Genomic DNA, 17,357 nt, shown 5'->3' with positions numbered 1-17,357 from the left:
AATGTTTGATAAACATTCTGGTGAACTTCCAGGTGAACTTACTTAGAATTAGAGCAAAATACTTGGATGGTTGCCCTAAATATTTTATTCAGGCAGGATGTAGCCTTGACAATCATACTCACCTCCCACTTGGTTATCTCATGCCATGAGTAATTAGGTGCCATTCTAGACATCTAATGAAGTACAAGTATGCGTACAATACACCTAAGCAGCTCTTGAAGTCTCTAAAGATGAATATGGAAAATGAATGGGGAGAACGGAAGAAAGGATTACAGAGAACAAAGTAGGAATCCAGATATGGGCCATCACTTAGTGGATAAAAGAACTTAGTTTCTCTTTAGGAATATATTTTTTTCTCTTAGATTCCATTTTTAATACAAAATGCTAAAAATGTTCAGACATGAAGAAAGGAAGGAAGGAAGGAGGGAAGAACATTACACACAATACTCAAAAGGCTCTAGGTTAGGCTCTGAGTAAAAAACTTAATTCTTCCTAAAGGCATGTAAATGAGATGAGTGTTATTTATATTAAGGTTAGTTTCCTCCTTTTCCTTCCTCTCTCAAATTTCCTTCTCCCTCCTATTAGGGGTACAACTTTAACCATTCTTATATTGAAGCCCCAAAACTATGCAAATGTTAGTGTACCACTGAATAATACCTATTAAACATCTTGGTTTCAAAGAGCACTGAAGCACATGATTCAAGACAAAAATTGTTCTGCTATGTAAGAAAGTACCAATAAAAATCATGAACCAGAAAGACCAAAATTACACTTCAGTTTTACAGAAGCACTTATTATAACTTAATTCTGATGTCTAACACCTGATTTTCAAGCCCTGTTCAACCCTGTAATTTCCACAATTCTACACTAAGTGACCAGGGCCTAATCCTGGGGAGACAGATCTAGGTGTGATTCTGATCCATTATACTAACTGTCTAAAAGAAACACTGTGGAAACAGAAAAGGAATGCTGTATACGCAAGGTTAGAAAGAGGCTCGAGAATGCAGCATTCATGCTCCAGGTAAGAGACACACACAGTTTCGCAGACATAAAAATGTGGCCATCTGCCAGGAAGATACCAAGTGTGGGTGGGGTAGGGATGACTGGCAAGTCTTCACCCTGCCTGAACAAAAATATTCACCCTGACCATCCAGGTATTCTGGCTCTGATTCCAAGTTCACCTATAAGTTTTCTGGTTACCCTCTCAAAATATTCTGATACTAGGAGTTCAGATGCCACAGATAGAGAACATAAGCCCTCAGGTCCCTGGAAAGGAATACTGCCTGCCAAGTAGATTTTAAAAGGGCATTTTTGTTTATACAAAAAGCAATACAGTGAGATGGTTAAGTGCCTAATATTTGGAGACATAGTAATTTCAAATCCTGACTATTGCTTACTTAATGTCTCTGCTTCCGTTTCCTCATTAAATGAGAAGAATAATGCTTACCTCAAATGTTGTAAAGATTGAGTTAATTTTCATGCAAAGCATTCTGAACCTTGGCTGGTATGTAGTGCTCAATAAAGCTATTAAATTTTTCATAACAATTATTAAACATCTCGAGACACTGGTTTTGGAATGAAAATCCAACCATGAACAACTCTTTAAAAAATTATGATTTTAGACTATCAAAGAAATACAACAATGCAAGGTCTCCATAGTCATGAAGGAATATAAGATGTGTGTATGCCTGTCTGTCTAGAGATGGGGCAGGGTGGCTTTAAAAGGAAGACAGAAGACAGGTTGTGAAGGGCTTTGTACACTATAACAAGACGTATGGGTTTTATTTTATAAGCATCAAGGAGCTATCTAATCTCAATTGTCAAAACTTTGTTTAAATTTAAAACAAGCTTTAAATCCAAGTTACAGAACTCAAAAAAATTAACAAGATGAGAGGATTAAAAAAATATATAGGGATCAATGATTTAAACATTTTAGTAGCAACGCAACCTAAATTGTCATCAAAACAAAATGCCAGTGAATTTAAATAAGTGCAAATGGAACTCCACCAGCAATTTTATAACAAAAACAGTCATGCTATTTCCTGGCTCCACAACCCAATTCCTCCAATTATCAGAGGCACTAGATGCATGATTTCAAGCCCCTCCCCATCATGACGAAAAAAGAACAGTATGTGAACTAGCAGAAAGAGAAATCAAGAAAACAATTCCATTCACAATTGCATCAAAAAGAATAAAATACCTAGAAATAAACCTAAGCAAGTGAAAGACCTATACTTTGAAAACTACAAGACGCTCATGAGAGAAATTAAAAAAGATACCAATAAATGGAAACACATCGTATGCTCATGGATAGGAAGAATTAATATTGTCAAAATGGCCATCCTGCTTAAAGCAGTCTACAGATTCAGTACAATCCCTATCAAAATAACAACAGCATTCTTCAACGAACTAGAGGAAATAGTTCTAAAATTCATGGGGAACCACAAAAGACCCTGAAGAGCCAAAGCAATCCTGAGAAGGAAGAATAAAGCAGGGGAAATTATGCTCCCTGACTTCAAGCTCTACTACAAAACCACAGCAATCAAGACAATTTGGTACTGGTACAAGAACAGACCCATAGACCAATGGAACAGACTAGGGAGTCCAGATATAAACCCAAGCATATATGGTCAATTAATATATGATAAAGGAGCCATGGATATACAATGGGGAAATGACAGCCTCTTCAACAACTGGTATTGGCAAAACTGGACAGCTACATGCAAGAGAATGAAACTGGATTATTGTCTAACCCCAGACACAAAAGGAAACTTGAAATGGATCAAAGACCTGAATGTAAGTCATGAAACCATAAAATTCTTAGAACAAAACAAAGGCAAAATTCTCTTGAATATAAACATATGCAACCTTTTCCTGATCACATCTCCTCAGGCAAGGGAAACAAAATCAACAATGAACAAAGGGAACTACATTATGCTAAAAAGCTTCTGTACAGCAAAGGACATCATCAGCAGAACAAAAAGGCATCCTACAGTCTGGGAGAATATTTGTAAATGACATATCTGACAAGGGGTTAACATCCAAAATATATAAAGAACTCACACACCTCAACACCCAAAAAGCAAATAACCCTGTTAAAAAATGGGCAGAGGATATGAACAGACAATTCTCCAAAGAAGAAATTCAGATGGCCAACAGACACATGAAAAGATGCTCCGCATCGCTAATTATCAGGGAAATGCAAATTAAATCCACAATGAGATACCAACTCACACCAGTTAGGATGGCCAACAGAGAAAAGACAAACAACAAATGCTGGCGAGGATGTGGAGAAAGGGGAACCCTCCTACACTGCTGGTAGGAATGTAAATTAGTTCAACCATTGTGGAAAGCAGTACGGAGGTTCCTCAAATAACTAAAAATAGAAATACCATTTGATACAGGAATTCCACTCCTAGGAATTTATCCTAAGAATGCAGAATCCCAGTTTCAAAAAGACATATGCACCCCCATGTTTATTGCAGCACTATTTACAATAGCCAAGAAATGGAAGCAACCTAAGTGTCCATCAGTAGATGAATGGATAAAGAAGATGTGGTACATATATACAATGGAATATTATTCAGCCATAAGAAGAAAACAAATCCTACCATTTGCAACAACATGGATGGAGCTAGAGGGTATTATGCTCAGTGAAATAAGCCAGGAGGAGAAAGACAAGTACCAAATGATTTCACTCACCTGTGGAGTATAAGAACAATCAAAAACTGAAGGAACAAAACAGCAGCAGACTCACAGAACCCAAGAATGCACTAACAGTTGCAAAAGGGAGAGGGACTCGGGAGGGTGGGTAGGAAGGGAGGAAGAAGGGGAATAAGGGGCATTACGATTAGCACACATAATGGGGGTGGGGGGTGGGGGAAGGCACGGGTAAGGCAGTATAGCACAGAGAAAACAAGTGGTGACTCTATAGCATCTTACTACGCTAATGGACAGTGACTGTAATGGGGTATGTGATGGGGACTTGATAATGGGGGAATCTAGTAAACACAATGTTGCTCATGTGATTGTATATTAATTATACCAAAAAAAAAAAAAGAACAGTATTTGTCATGACTCCTTTGTCATTCTACAGATGTGGAAACAAAATATGGTACTGGAATAAATGTTCAACAGTCTTGGGTGCAAACAACATCATATATATATTAGACATACTAACACATACATACTGTAGAATACAAACACAGTTTTAAAAATTTTCCAGAATGTTCAAGACATAGGGACCACAGGAGGAACAAAAAGTGCCTTAGCTCAGAGGACAAAAAAAGGAAAAGCAGCTGATTTCACAAAAAATGTCAAAGAGCAAACATCCCGTTCTTCCTTTTGCTATTCTAATCTTGCATCTGGTGAAACCAGATAAGTGTGCTAGAATTGCATCACAATAATGAATGTCATCACAGGGTTCACAGAATTTTGAATGAAGTTCATCGGTCTTAGGGTGTTGGAATTTCAATCCTCACCTTGTTTTAAAAATAGATTAGGCCTGAAGCAGTACCTTCCAAAATGCAGGGCAAGAAAGAGAGATGATTTTAGCTATTATATAAGCAATAGTTTTATTTATTTATTTTTAATTTTTTATTAAGGTATGATTGCTATACACTCTTATGATGGTTTCACATGAAAAAACAATGTGGTTACTACATTTACCCATATTATCAAGTCCCCACCCATACTCCAATGCAGTCACTGTCCATCAGCACAGCAAGATGCCACAGATTCAATATGTGCCTTCTTTGTGCTACACTGTTCTCCCCGTGATCCCCCACACCATGTGTACTAAATATAATCCCCCTCAATCCCCTTCTCTTTCCCTCTTCAACCACCCTCCCGCACCCCTCCCCTTTAGTAACCACTAGTTCATTCTTGGAGTCTCTGAGTCTGCTGCCATTTTGCTCCTTCAGTTTTTAAGCGATAGTTTTATAATAGTGACATATTATAATGTGTACTAGAAAAAGGTATAAAATACATGATTTTACAATTACTTTGAAAGAGGGTAATGTTAAAGTCTATTCAAAACATGAAATAATGCACAGATAGTTTCTAAAAGGCAAAATTTATCATGGTGATATGGTTCATGATAAGTGAAGTATGGCAGCTTTCCCATAAGCAATATGGCCTATTTTTTGGTTTGCTTATTGGTTCAAAGTTGTGTTCCGAATGATTAGAAAAGATGTGACTGTTGAAGTGAGGTTGTTACTATACTTAAGTTCATTTCGAGTAAAAAAAACACTAAGATGCATACAGAAATTCTACTTAGGGGCAAGAGTTGAATATTGTTAAGAAAATAATGGCCCCATAAGACATTACTATTCTGAAACTAAAACTCTTAGCAATATTTAAGCTGTAAGCTAAGTTGTACGACCATTTTACTAACTTTCAAAGGAGCATGGTAATGTGAGAAGAGAGCTTTCTCCTAGAATTTATGTATGTTCTTTCTCACTACTTCTTGTTAAAGGAACAAATGACAAGTGACCATGGATGTCTTAGTCATCAACTTTGCTGGTGGCAGAATTTTTAAAATTTTACTGTGAAATAGTTTAGGATAAGATCTCAATGTATCTAGCTAATGATATCTCATCAATTTCAAGTGGTATTTTCCAGACTAGGTAAGAACATAGCAAAACCATTTCTACCTGGCCGTATCTGCAGTATTTTACTGGGACATCTGGAAACCAGTCTTAAAGGGCACAAGGGCAGATAAAGTAATGTCCCTTTCAATTCTTTAAAAATATGCTCCTCAGAAGCTACATTATTTTCACAAGGCCGAGGGAACATTGTTAGAAGCTGCCACTATCCAAACTTCCTTCTCCCAGTGCCCCCGACAACCCCACTGCTCGAAGGAGACAATAGCAAAAGGCAAAACGATATTCCTTTGCTAATCTTCTAATGTCTTTCGGTTTCCTAACATTGTGGTGACTAATGACGAAAAAAAGGGCGATGTGAAACAGCACTTTCCAGTACTTTCGCTTCCCAACTTATTCCAAACCCCGAGTTGTGAAATTCGTTCTTTTACCGATCCTTTTCTTCACACATCTGCAGTAAAGCCGTGGGGAAGAATGGACTTTGCTAGAGAGCACGGACTCTCCAACGCCACCGTCTCAGAGACTTTCTTCAAACAACTAGCTCCGAGAGTTAGCTGACAACTGTGGTCACCACACAGTCTACTAATCCCTAGCACAGCACCACTGTGTGGGTGGGGGCTGGGGCTGGGGAGTGCGAGTTTACCTCGACTTGGTTTCGAGGAAGGGGTCAGAGAACCACCGAACGCCACCCTTCCTCCGCCGGCCCCGGGATGTTCTTCCTGCCCCGGGCGCCCTCGCTGCTGGCCTGAGTTGCCCAGTCCGGCCAGAGCTCCCCTCCTCCCCTTAAAGCCCTACCTAACTAACTTCTCAGCCGCTACGATATCCTCTTTCTCCTTGGGACATGATTCCAATCTTCACCCGGGCCAGCTCCCTCCGCCCCACTTCTGGGAACTCACCGAGCAATTCCGGCCACTCTTCTCCAGCCGCTGCAGCTCGAACACACTTAGACCAGACCCGGCTGTGCCCTTCTCGCGCCTGCGCGCGCCAGACCCTCGCGCCTGCGCACTTCCCCTGCATCTAGAGCCAATCGCAGCGTGGGGGGTTTAAATCTCCCTGCCACGCAGGCGGAGAGCTTGGGGAGTCACCCGTTAACCGGACAATTCGAATCCCGCCGCAAGGTGGAAAGTGTTCAAGCAATAGCCATTTACCGAGGGCAGATTTTATGCCAGGCATTGTGGCGGATGAACCCTAAGAAGAAGAAGAATAGAATCCCTTCCTTGAAGACGAACAGAATCCCTTCCCTGTCCTCCGGGGTCTTGATCTGTCTAGACTGGGAGAGCGATATGTAAACAAATAATGGTTAGGCTATAGTGCACGGCGTATAGAAAGTCCCGAGGCGCCCTTGGCGCAGAATGAACAAGCGCTTTATTCTTAGGGTCACCCAGAAGGGTTCTCGGAGGAGGTGAGTTTTTAATCACGAAGGAGAAGTAGGAGTAATCCCAGAACTAGACTGTGGGAACGGCGTATACCGAGGTGAACACAGCACCTTCTGGAAATTCCTTGTAGTTCATCTCGGTAGAGGCTTAGAGCTTGTCGTGTATTTCCGGGTGAAGGGGGGAATAAGCTTGAAATAGTACGCAATGGCAATCTTCGAAAGTTTTACATTTTTAGACTAGTAAGCCTGCACTTTATGCAATCACCACTGAGAGCTATTGAAGGGTTTTAAGCAGGTCTCGGAACTCTTCAGGCACCTCTAAGAGGACAGTGCTGGAAATTTTTCTAAAAAGAGTGTTTCAAAGAAGGGCTAGTCAGTCTAAAGGGTCAGGGAAGAGAAGCCTGAGAAGTATCTTTTGAATTTAGTAACACCGAAGTAAGTCATTGGTGATAGTGAAAGCTATGTGATGGAATGGGGTTGAAAGATAAGATTCAAGTAGTTTGGAGAGAGGGAAGATGCAGAAATGGGGACAGATGGTGGAATGCTTTTATAAAGTTTGGCCTTGGTGGAGAGGAGGGAAAGAGGATAAGGGGTCAAAGTCTTTGGTTTCTGCTTTTCAGATTTTTGTTTGATTTAGGAGAAACCTTAGCATGATAGGGAAAATACAACTGAGAAAAAACAGTTGAATAAAGAGAAGAGATAGTAAGTGGGTAAAGATCTTGAAAAGGTAAGAGTAGAGGCAATCCAAATCACTAGTGGGTGAAATGGTCTTGGAAGAAAGAGGATAACTCTTCAATTATTATGAGAGGAAGTATGTGTCTGTAAGTTTGTTTAGTAATAGAATTTGAAGTTCTCATGAAGTAGGAGGTGAAGTCAGCTGCTGATAGAAAAGGAGTTGCGAGATTTAAGGGAAGTGGAGGATTCAGAATATTTTTGTATTAAGTGATAGAGCAGGTTAACTAGAGAAAAGTAGTAGGACTAGTAAGCAGTGTTGAGGGTCTGTATAAGATTGGGGAAAATGAACTTCCTGCAGTTTCTGCCCTCCTGTGTGGATTTCTCAAGCAGTAACTACTACTTAGGGCAAGAGTGGGGACAATGTACTGTTGAGTTCCTTTAGGGTTGGGATGAACACTGGTATAATGCCATGGTTCTCAACCAGGGACATTTTTTGTTCTTCAGGTGACATTTGGCAATGTGTAGAGACTATTGATTGTCAAGGTGACTGAGGGGCTGAGATAGGGAGGAGAATGTAAAGGGGAGGGGTGCAGCAGACATCTAGTGTGCAGAGATGCTGCTAATGCACAGGACAGGACAAGAATTGTCTCCAAAATGTCATTTGATGCCAAGGTTGAGAAACCCTAATGTAGGATTAGCCTGATGCTCACCAACAGCTTATCTTGGTCTTCTACAAGCTTCTTCTAGGATGTTGGCCCTCAGCGTATAGGGCAAAGCAGTTCTTCTGCTGCATGCCTTTAAAGGAGAGTAGAATGAGCAGCCTACCCCAGATCTTGAGTGTTTCAGGGACTTGTGATGTCACAAATACAGAATTGGAACAATTCCTCAATCCTCTAGAAGCAAATCTGGATTTACACACAAATAGAAGGAGGTGCCTACTTTGATTTAAGGCAGTAGAGGTCTTGTTAAAATAGATATTGTTCGAAGTTCAACAGTTTAGGAGGAGTTATACTTCACACCATTATCAACCTTAATGTAACTTGGTTTATCTGATTAGTTTTAGTCAATAAAATAGGATCCTGAGGGAAGGTATACAGGCTACTTTTAATAAACATAAATCTATTAAGTATTAATAAGAATATAATCATTGTTATTGATGGATTGTCTGCTCTGTGAAAGTACCATTAATGAATAGGCACGTGACCTATGTTATGTCATTTCATCCTAACATCCTGAGAGATAACCTAACCATTTACCCTAATTTTGACTCTAAGGAAACTGAGGTTCCAAGGAAACTTGTAGTTTTCCCAAATCACAAATTACTAGTAGCTAGGCTAAGATTTGAACTCAGATCTGCCCTAAAGTTCTTGCACCTTCCACTAAACTTAAGTGATTTTTACAAGGAAGGAGTGGTTGGAAATTTAGTTGAAACAGTTGCTACTGCCTAAAGGGAATCATGGTCTTAGGAAAAGAGGAGCAGGAGGAAGGCCCAGAAAGAGCAGAGAGAATGAAAAAGGAACCAGGGAGACTGGTCACAGGAGCGCCCAGTGCAGTGGAGTAAGTCTTTTGCAAGCCAGCCTGCCTTTGATCTTCCATTATTTTTGAGAAAAGGCTCTTTCCCCTGTGTCCGTTGTTCACTCTTGTGTGTTCAAATAAAGCTAGATTGAGAAAGGCGGACCGCAAAAAGGAAAAAAAGTGAGTACGGCGGCGGCGGTGTGCGCCTGCGCGCTGGCGGCGGCAGTGCCCGGCGGGGCGGGGGTCCGGAGCGGGCCGCCGGACCCAAAACTGAGGGGGGCCGTCGGGGAGTCCCCTCGCCGGGGCCTCGGAGGCCTGATGGAGTAAGAGGGGTCGGCTGCGAGTGTGAGTATCGAGGCGCCAGGCTGCGTTAAGGCGTACCGGAGCCCGGCGGTCCTGGGGTCTGCCCCTTAGGGAGGTTTGGGGCTGCAGACGCGCCCGGGTCTCTTCCTGCAGGCTGCGGCGCAGGGGCAACTCGGTAATCCCCTCTCCGAGAGCCGGCCCGGGTTTACGAGCAGGCGGCGTTTCTGGGTGCTGGGTACAGATTGTCGCGGGGGCGTTCCGGCTCTGCTCCCAGCCCCAGCAGGAAACGTGGCTGCAGAGTTTTGACCTTTAGGGGAGGCCGCTGACCTCCTCGGCCCCAGGTGCCGCACGGACCCTATAGACCCAAAGGACTACGGGTCACAGGCCAGGGACACCTTTCGGCCTGTTGAGACTGACCAGTTCTGTTTGTTTTTTCCTCCTTGGGTCGTTTTTCCCCGTGGGAGGCATCTTAATATAGCCACTAATTATGGAGGGTTTACTATGTGTCAATTTAATATTTAGTCCGAATCTTGATGCATAATTATGGAGAGGAAGTGCTTTGCACCCCACTCCCCTTTCAGTGTGCTCAGTTTAATTATCTTTGAGAGTCAAACCATTTCTTCGGGAAGTTTGAGACTTGGATGGCATCTAGCAATTTGGGACTGCCATCCTAGTTAAAAGGAAATTCTCCTCTTAGCAAATGAGTGCTTTATCCACCATTATGATTTAAGTCGAATTTCCTCAATCCAGAGTAACTTTTGAGCACATATTTAAAAAAGCCTAATGCTGTTCTGAACTCCATGGGAAATCTTAAAATTTATTTTAAACCCTGTTTTCAAGTTCGGTTGTGAATGAAACATTTGAAAATACTAAAGTTCAGCTAGGTTTTGTTTAGCACCTACTGCATAATGTGCCAAATACGCTCAGGTCTGTCACAAAAAAGATACTGTAATGGAAGGTTTCTTTTGGAGCACACTTCAGATGAGGTTGCTGAGAGTTTGATGGTAATTCTCTACAGTTAGCTAGGGGATGTAGTGAAATTCACATACCATGCCAGTCATCATTTCCTGTTATGCCAAGTTAGATATTCTAAGCACTTATGTTGAGAAGCAACTACATTACGACTGTAGTCTCTAGAGTTAACTATTGAGTCTATAAAATGGTAGGAGTATTTAATTGAAAATACTAGATGGTTTTTGTTGAGAACTTTAAGATGATTTGGTGGAGGTGGAGAATGGGCAAAACAGGTGAAGGGGGTTAAGAGTTTCAGACTTCCAATCATAAAATAAATTGGTGGGATGAAAAGTACAGCATGGGGAATATAGTCAGTAGTATTGTAGTAACATTGTATCATGACAAATGGTAACTAAACTTACTCTGATGAGCATTTCATAATGTTATAATTGTCAAATCACTATGTTGTACACCTGAAACTAATGTAATACTGTATGTCAACTATACTTCATTTTAAAAACATGACTTGGAAGGAGGTAGAGGGTTTGAAAGATTGTGATCAGGTTAGTTCAGAACGTATTGCTTTGATTAAAAGGAAGAATTTTAAAAAGGAAAAACTGAATGGTGATTATTGTACATCTAGGTTACAACACATGTAGTCCAAAGGCAAGGATTAGTGGTAGATGCTAGCCAACTTGGTTCTGGGACCAAGTATGGCTCCACAAGAAGTATACATATTGTGTATTTTGTAATTGGAATATCCTAATGGGAAGTTTAGGAGTAATTTGTGAATAAAAGCATATGGGCAGACAAGCTACCTAAGAATACCTAATCGCACATTCAGCATGCTAAATCTCTAATTGAAACCTTAAAGTCAGTTGGGTTTTTTCCTCCTTTTTAATTTTTAATCTGAAAGAGACTATCAAGAAATGAGAGTTCCTAAGTGTTTTTCAGTAGAGGACTGGTTAAATAAATTATGCATCTCTTAGAAAGAATGAGCCAGCCCTGTACATGCTAATACTGAGTGATCTCCAAGATAAATTAAGTGGGGGAAAAAAGAGTGCAAAAAAGGGTGTGCAGTTTGCAGTCATTTGTGGTTTTTAAAAGTGCATTTTTATGTCCACAGTATCTTTGGAAGAATATCTAAGAAACTGGTAACAGTGACTGGAGGTGGAGGTAGCTGTAAACAGAAGTGTGAGAAGAATAATATATATGCTTTTTTATTTTATCTTTTATTATGGAAACTTTTAAACATTCAAAGTAGAGACACTATTGTATTGAACCACTATAAATTGATCACTCAGATTTTAACATCTGTATTTTGCTGTATTTGCTTTTATTCCTGACAGTTCACCCCTAAATACTTTAATATGTATCTCTAATAAAAACATTTTCCTGCATAAACCAATATTATAGTCAAACTTAACAGTAATTGTTCTGTATTATCTAATACCCAATCTCCCATTGAAGTCTCCCCAAATTATCCCTTTAAAAAAAAAAACTCTTGGATCCAACATCCAAAGTCTATTTGACTATTAAATCTCTTGAAATCTTTTTAAATCTGGAAGTTACCATTTTTCTCTTTTTGTTTCTTTCTCTCTTTTTTTTTTTCATCATGACTTGTTGATTAGACCTGGTCAGTTATGTGGATTTATAAATCTGATTGATTCCTAGTGACATTTAACTTATTAGTGGAAGGATAGAAGTAAATATTTGATTGGATTCAGGTTAAATAATTTGAAGACGATATCATAGGCCATGATACATATTCTAGTTTTCCCCTTATTGGTGATGCTGAATTTGATAAGTGAGTTCAGGTGGTGAGTCCGAGTCCTCCATTGTAAAATTGTATTTTTCCTCTTGAAACCAGATAGAAGCCTTTTTTGTACCTTTAAAATTTAGAAACTAATGTTACCAATTCAAAATATAAATACCTTGACAGAGACAAAGCTCACTGCAAGAAATTCCTTTTTCTTTTTCTTAAAACTGACCCTGTTAACCAACTGGTAGTATTCTCATTTTATAGAAGAGGAATTTGAAGATGAGAGAAATTAAAATTTACTCAAGGTAATAGACATACTAAATATTTTCATCTAATTCCACGGTCATGCTTTTCCCACCACATTTTGAAACTATAACCCGGTATATGTAAAACTGCTTTTTACTCCTAGTAGTTATGCTACTTGTCCTTTCTTTGTATATTTATGGACTGGAGATTACACTTCCTGGAGTATCAATAAACCAGGCTAGATCTGTGTAATGTGATAACCTGTAGTGGCCATTCTGAAGGTTCAAAATATGTGAAGGTCAAATCTCTTACTGATTTCTAAAATTTTCAAAAAGTTATATACATTGAACCATTATGCTGACTTGGTTCTTGGGCCTAAAATTGTCTAGGTTTAAAAAATAAGTTAAAAATTTTTTTAATTTTCAAAAACAGTGTATTGTATTTACTTAAATTTTTGTAAAGTACAAAAGGATATACAGTGAAAAGTAAACCCTTGAACCCCCAAGCCCTCAGTTCTTTCCCCACAGACAGTGTCTGTTACCAGTTTCTTGGTTTTCCTGCCAGAAATTCTCTACCTGTGTATTATGTCATTAAGGTAAATTCTGACATTCACATGTAGAAGTGTCTTAGTATAAGCAAAAATAATGCTGTTGAAGATTATACTCCAATTTTTATTATGTTTATATTCCAAACATTTTGCCAATTTATATTCATTCATTCAACAAATACTGAATACTTATTCTCTACTAGATGGTGTGCCAGGTCAGGAAGTAAAATGATGAACAAGACAGACAGGCATTCCAAGATGGAGCTTGCTCTCTACTAGGAGAGGTACTCATTAAGCAAGTAATTCTACTAATAACTAAGTATAGCAAAGATTTAGTACCTGCTTTGTGCAAATCACTTTGTAGCGATTTTCTAATTTATTCCTCTATGATATTGATACTGATACAGTTTTATAAATGTGGAAACTGAAGCACAGGAAGATTAAATTACTCAAGATCACACAGTTAGTAAGTGACAGATCTAGGTTTCAAACACCAGGAGTCTGGCTACAAAGATCTTCCTCTCTTCCTTTACCTTAATGCAGTGGTTTTCAGTGAATTTGGGATCGTCTTCCAGAGAGGTTTGGAAATCTGTAGGGGTATTTTTTGGTTGCAGAGTATTTGGGACGGTGATACTGATTTTAGTGGCTGGAGATGAGGGGTGCCAGACATCCTGCAATGTAAGGGACATCTCTGTACAGTAGAATTTGGTTCCTCGTCTTACATCACTTTTAGCTGTCCCAGAGGATGTTCACATAGGTAAAAAAATCTGTTCATGATTATCTGAATCTAGAACTGAATTTTTTTTATATATAAACATAGAGGTTTTCTTAAATACAGCATAGTTTTATGTAAATGACGAAATTGAGTTTTCTTTATTTAACAAAGTATATGAAGACTTACATCACTTAATGTGTTTTTTCCAAGCATTTATATATTGAAATACATATTATTTTATGATAAATTAGGTTTCTTATTATAGTTAACACATTGCATTGATGTTTAAGTTTTACATGTGTAAGTTACAGTAGCTCAATTTCATTTCAGGAAAGATGAGGTATTACAAAATCTAGTAAAAAGATATAAAATCACTAAAGAAAAAATTGTGCGGTGACAGTTATGGAATGGAAGGTGGCTGATGAGCACACTGGAGATTGTTATAATAATCCCTCATATTTATGTTTGAATGAAAATTTCCATAATGTTCTAGAGAAAAAAGAGAGTATTCAGTCTGATATGATTGAGAGCTGCTGCTCTACTCTCAGCCTCAGAAATAGTGAAGTTGTGATAAGTTGTGTAAAGAAGGAACAGGATTTTAGGAGAGTAATGTATAATTAGGGAATATGACCTAGTTTGGGAGATCAGGGAGTGCTTCTGACAGGCCAGGCAACTGACATTTGGACTGAGATTTGAAGGACGAATAGTTCAATGAGATGGAAAAAATAAGAGCATTCCAGGGAAAGGGACCAGCATACAAAAAAGCCCTGTGGGAGGAGCATGGTAGGTGGGAAGAACTGAAAATACCATTTTATCGGGTGCACGGAGATGTAGGGTAAAACTAGTTCAAACCTACATAGTACACATTAGCAAGTGTACTTGATAGCCCCACCTGCTTATTGCCTGGAGCCATTCAGTCAGGCTGAAGGCTCCCAAAAGTGCAAGCATCGGAGTCCAGTTCTCTCCTGCAGATAACAACTATTAAAATAATCTGGATAGAAATACATGAAACAACTAAAATCACTGGGTAATTAACAAAAGTAAGCAGATTCTGGAAGGAAATTGACACCTGAGGAACAGAACTACATGGGGTGATTTCTCATTTCATGGCCCTAGTCTGTGCCGGGTAAGGTGGTTAAAATTCTGATAATAAACTTTCAGTTTCTGTGGCCTGAAGAACCAAAAAATAATGTTTAAGGCAGGCGGAGAAGCATCAAACTCTGTGGACTAACTCTACCCAAACCTTGGCAGACTGTTGAACCATCCATGTGTGGAGCAGACTCCCAAGAGGCCCAGATAAGGGTAAAAGAACTGAATTGACTTCATTTTCCTAAGAAATAACAGTTGGCTGTTTGAGTTAGTTAATTTATATACCTAAAAACAAAAATAAATAAAAATAAAAATCGTCCTTTAGAGGAATATAAAGGAATCCAGAGCCTCCATAACATAATGTTTACAATATCCATGATATTGCAAAATTACTCATTCAAAGAATCAGGAAAATGTAACCTGTTCTCAAGTTAAAAGACAAACTACAGACTGACCTAAAATACCCAAATGTTGGAGTTAGCAGTAAATGGTTTTAAACTTTTGTAACTATGTATTAGTAAAGGAAAGGAAAATGATGCAAAGGCAAATATGCTTATAAGAATGAGTATGAAATTAAGAAATAACCAAATGGAGATTCTAAAAAAAAGAAATATGATATCAGAAATAAACTGGATGGACTAAATAACAGAATAAAGATGACCAAGGAAAGAATCCATGAAATTAAAGGTCCATAGAAATTATCAATACGAGGAACAGAAAAGTAGGAAGAAAAAAGGAGCAGACCTCCAGAGGCCTGGGTGCAATATCAAAAAATCCAACACATGTAATTGGAGTCCCAGAAGGAGAGGAAAGGAATAGGGCTGAAAAAAATACTTGAAAATCACAATGACTGAAAATTTCCCAAATTTAGTGAAGGGCATAAATTGACAGATTAAATAAGCTTGGCAACCCCATGAAGCATAAACACAAAACCATGCAAACCATGAGTTTAAAAATGAAGAAAACCATAACTGGGACTTCATAGTCAAACTGCCACAAGCCAAAAATAAAAGGAAAACTAGAAAGCAGCCCACGAAGATGACATGTTACATACAGGGGAGTAATCATGCAGTCAGAGATAATAGAGAATCTTTAACATGCTGATAGAAAAATACGACAACCCAGAATTCCACATGCAATAAAATAGCCTTCAAGAATGAAAGCAAAATAAAAATATTGTCAGGTAAAAGAAAACCAAGAGAATTCATTGCTAGCAAATCTGTACAAAGAAATACTACAGGAAGTTTCAGGCTTAAGGGAAATGATATCAGGTGGAAATGTGATTCTTCCTAAGGGAATGAAAAGCATCAGATCTGTAAATACCTGGATAAATATAAAATATTTTTTCCTTTTAATTTTATAGAACTACATATGACTTAAGTTTTTTTGTTTTTAAAAAGCAGCATCTTATACATTCATCACATATTGTAGATATAAAACATGTACCATAAAACATGGAATGGAGGTGGGGGTGAATGGGCCTACATGGTTATAAGGTTTCTACATATTCTCTGAAGTGGCACATTGTTAACAGTACAGAGTAAAATGGTAAAGACATATAATTAACAAAGGCAACCATGTGGAAAAAATGATACAAAGAAGTGTTGCTATAAAGCTAGTAGGAAAAGTATAATACAAAAGAAGACAAAAACAGGGTACAGCTGAATAAAAAAGTAGGAAAAAAAATAATAAAATGGTAGACCTAATTCAACCTTATATCAATAATTTTGTTTAATGGAATAAATGCTGATTCAGTGCATAAAGTAAATGGCTTAAAGTAAATGGATCAGAAAAGATATACCTTTCAAACAATAACATAAGGCTGGAGTTAGCTATATTCATATCATAAAACAGACTTCAAGTGAAGTGCATTGCAGAATTAAAGGGGTCATTTCATAATGATAAAAGGGTCAACTTCTCAGGAAGGCATAATCATAAATTTTATATCTATGTGCCTAATATCAGAGCTTCAAAATACATCAAGCAAAAAATGATAAAGGAAGAAATAGAAAACACTTAAGATTTTAACATTCTTGTCAACAATTGACAGATGAATCAGTATAAATGATCTCCATCCAGTAACTACAGAATATTCCCCCCCCCACCACCAAATGTACATACAGACCAGATGCTGTGCTGTAAATCAAGTCTCAATAAATTTGAAAAGATTGAAATAATAAGACTATGTTCTTTGATCATAATGGAATGAAAATAGAAACCAAGATGTCAAAAAACCCACAAATATTTGGAAGCTCAATGAAAGGTCTAAATTTATGAGTCAAAGGAGAAATCACAAGAGAAATTAGGAAGTATTTTGAATTGGGTGATGAAAATACATCAAAATTTGTCAGGAAGCTGTCATAGCCAAAAGGAGTCCAAGGAGACATGGTGACTGATGCAATGTGATACACTAGTTGAGATATTAAAATTATCTAAAAGAAAAAAAGGATACTAGGTAAAAAAAAAAAAAAAGGAAATGAGTATGTACTTAATGTGTCAGTATCGTGACAAATTATACTAGTGTAAGATGTAAACTGGGATGGGGTATATGAGTACTATTTTTGCAACTTTTC

The 17,357-nt window shown here is 38.4% G+C and overlaps 2 protein-coding genes across 8 annotated transcripts in view; one reads left to right on the top strand and one right to left on the bottom strand.

The window, feature by feature from the left end:
* SNAP23 (synaptosome associated protein 23) overlaps positions 1 to 6,615 on the bottom strand; it is a 33,115-nt gene extending 26,500 nt beyond the window's left edge. Inside the window, exon 1 of the mRNA XM_037018769.2 lies at positions 6,500 to 6,615. The gene's annotated coding sequence lies outside the window, so the exon portion shown is untranslated. The remainder of the gene's footprint in view (positions 1 to 6,499) is intronic.
* Positions 6,616 to 9,363: 2,748 nt separating this feature from the next.
* The window catches only part of ZNF106 (zinc finger protein 106), an 83,593-nt gene continuing 75,599 nt past the window's right edge, over positions 9,364 to 17,357 (top strand). For 6 of the 7 annotated variants that reach the window (XM_073211693.1, XM_073211697.1, XM_073211696.1 and 3 more), the window contains exon 1: positions 9,364 to 9,513. The gene's annotated coding sequence lies outside the window, so the exon portion shown is untranslated. Of the gene's footprint in view, positions 9,514 to 13,206; positions 13,265 to 17,357 lie in introns of those variants that run through there. The other variant, XM_073211692.1, reaches the window with a different exon arrangement.

Source organism: Manis javanica, chromosome 8, assembly GCF_040802235.1.
Source record: "Manis javanica isolate MJ-LG chromosome 8, MJ_LKY, whole genome shotgun sequence".
In the NCBI taxonomy this organism is placed as follows: Eukaryota; Metazoa; Chordata; class Mammalia; order Pholidota; family Manidae; genus Manis; species Manis javanica.
The sequence above is the reverse complement of the archived record's forward strand: the minus strand, read 5'-3'. Positions and strand labels throughout refer to the sequence as shown.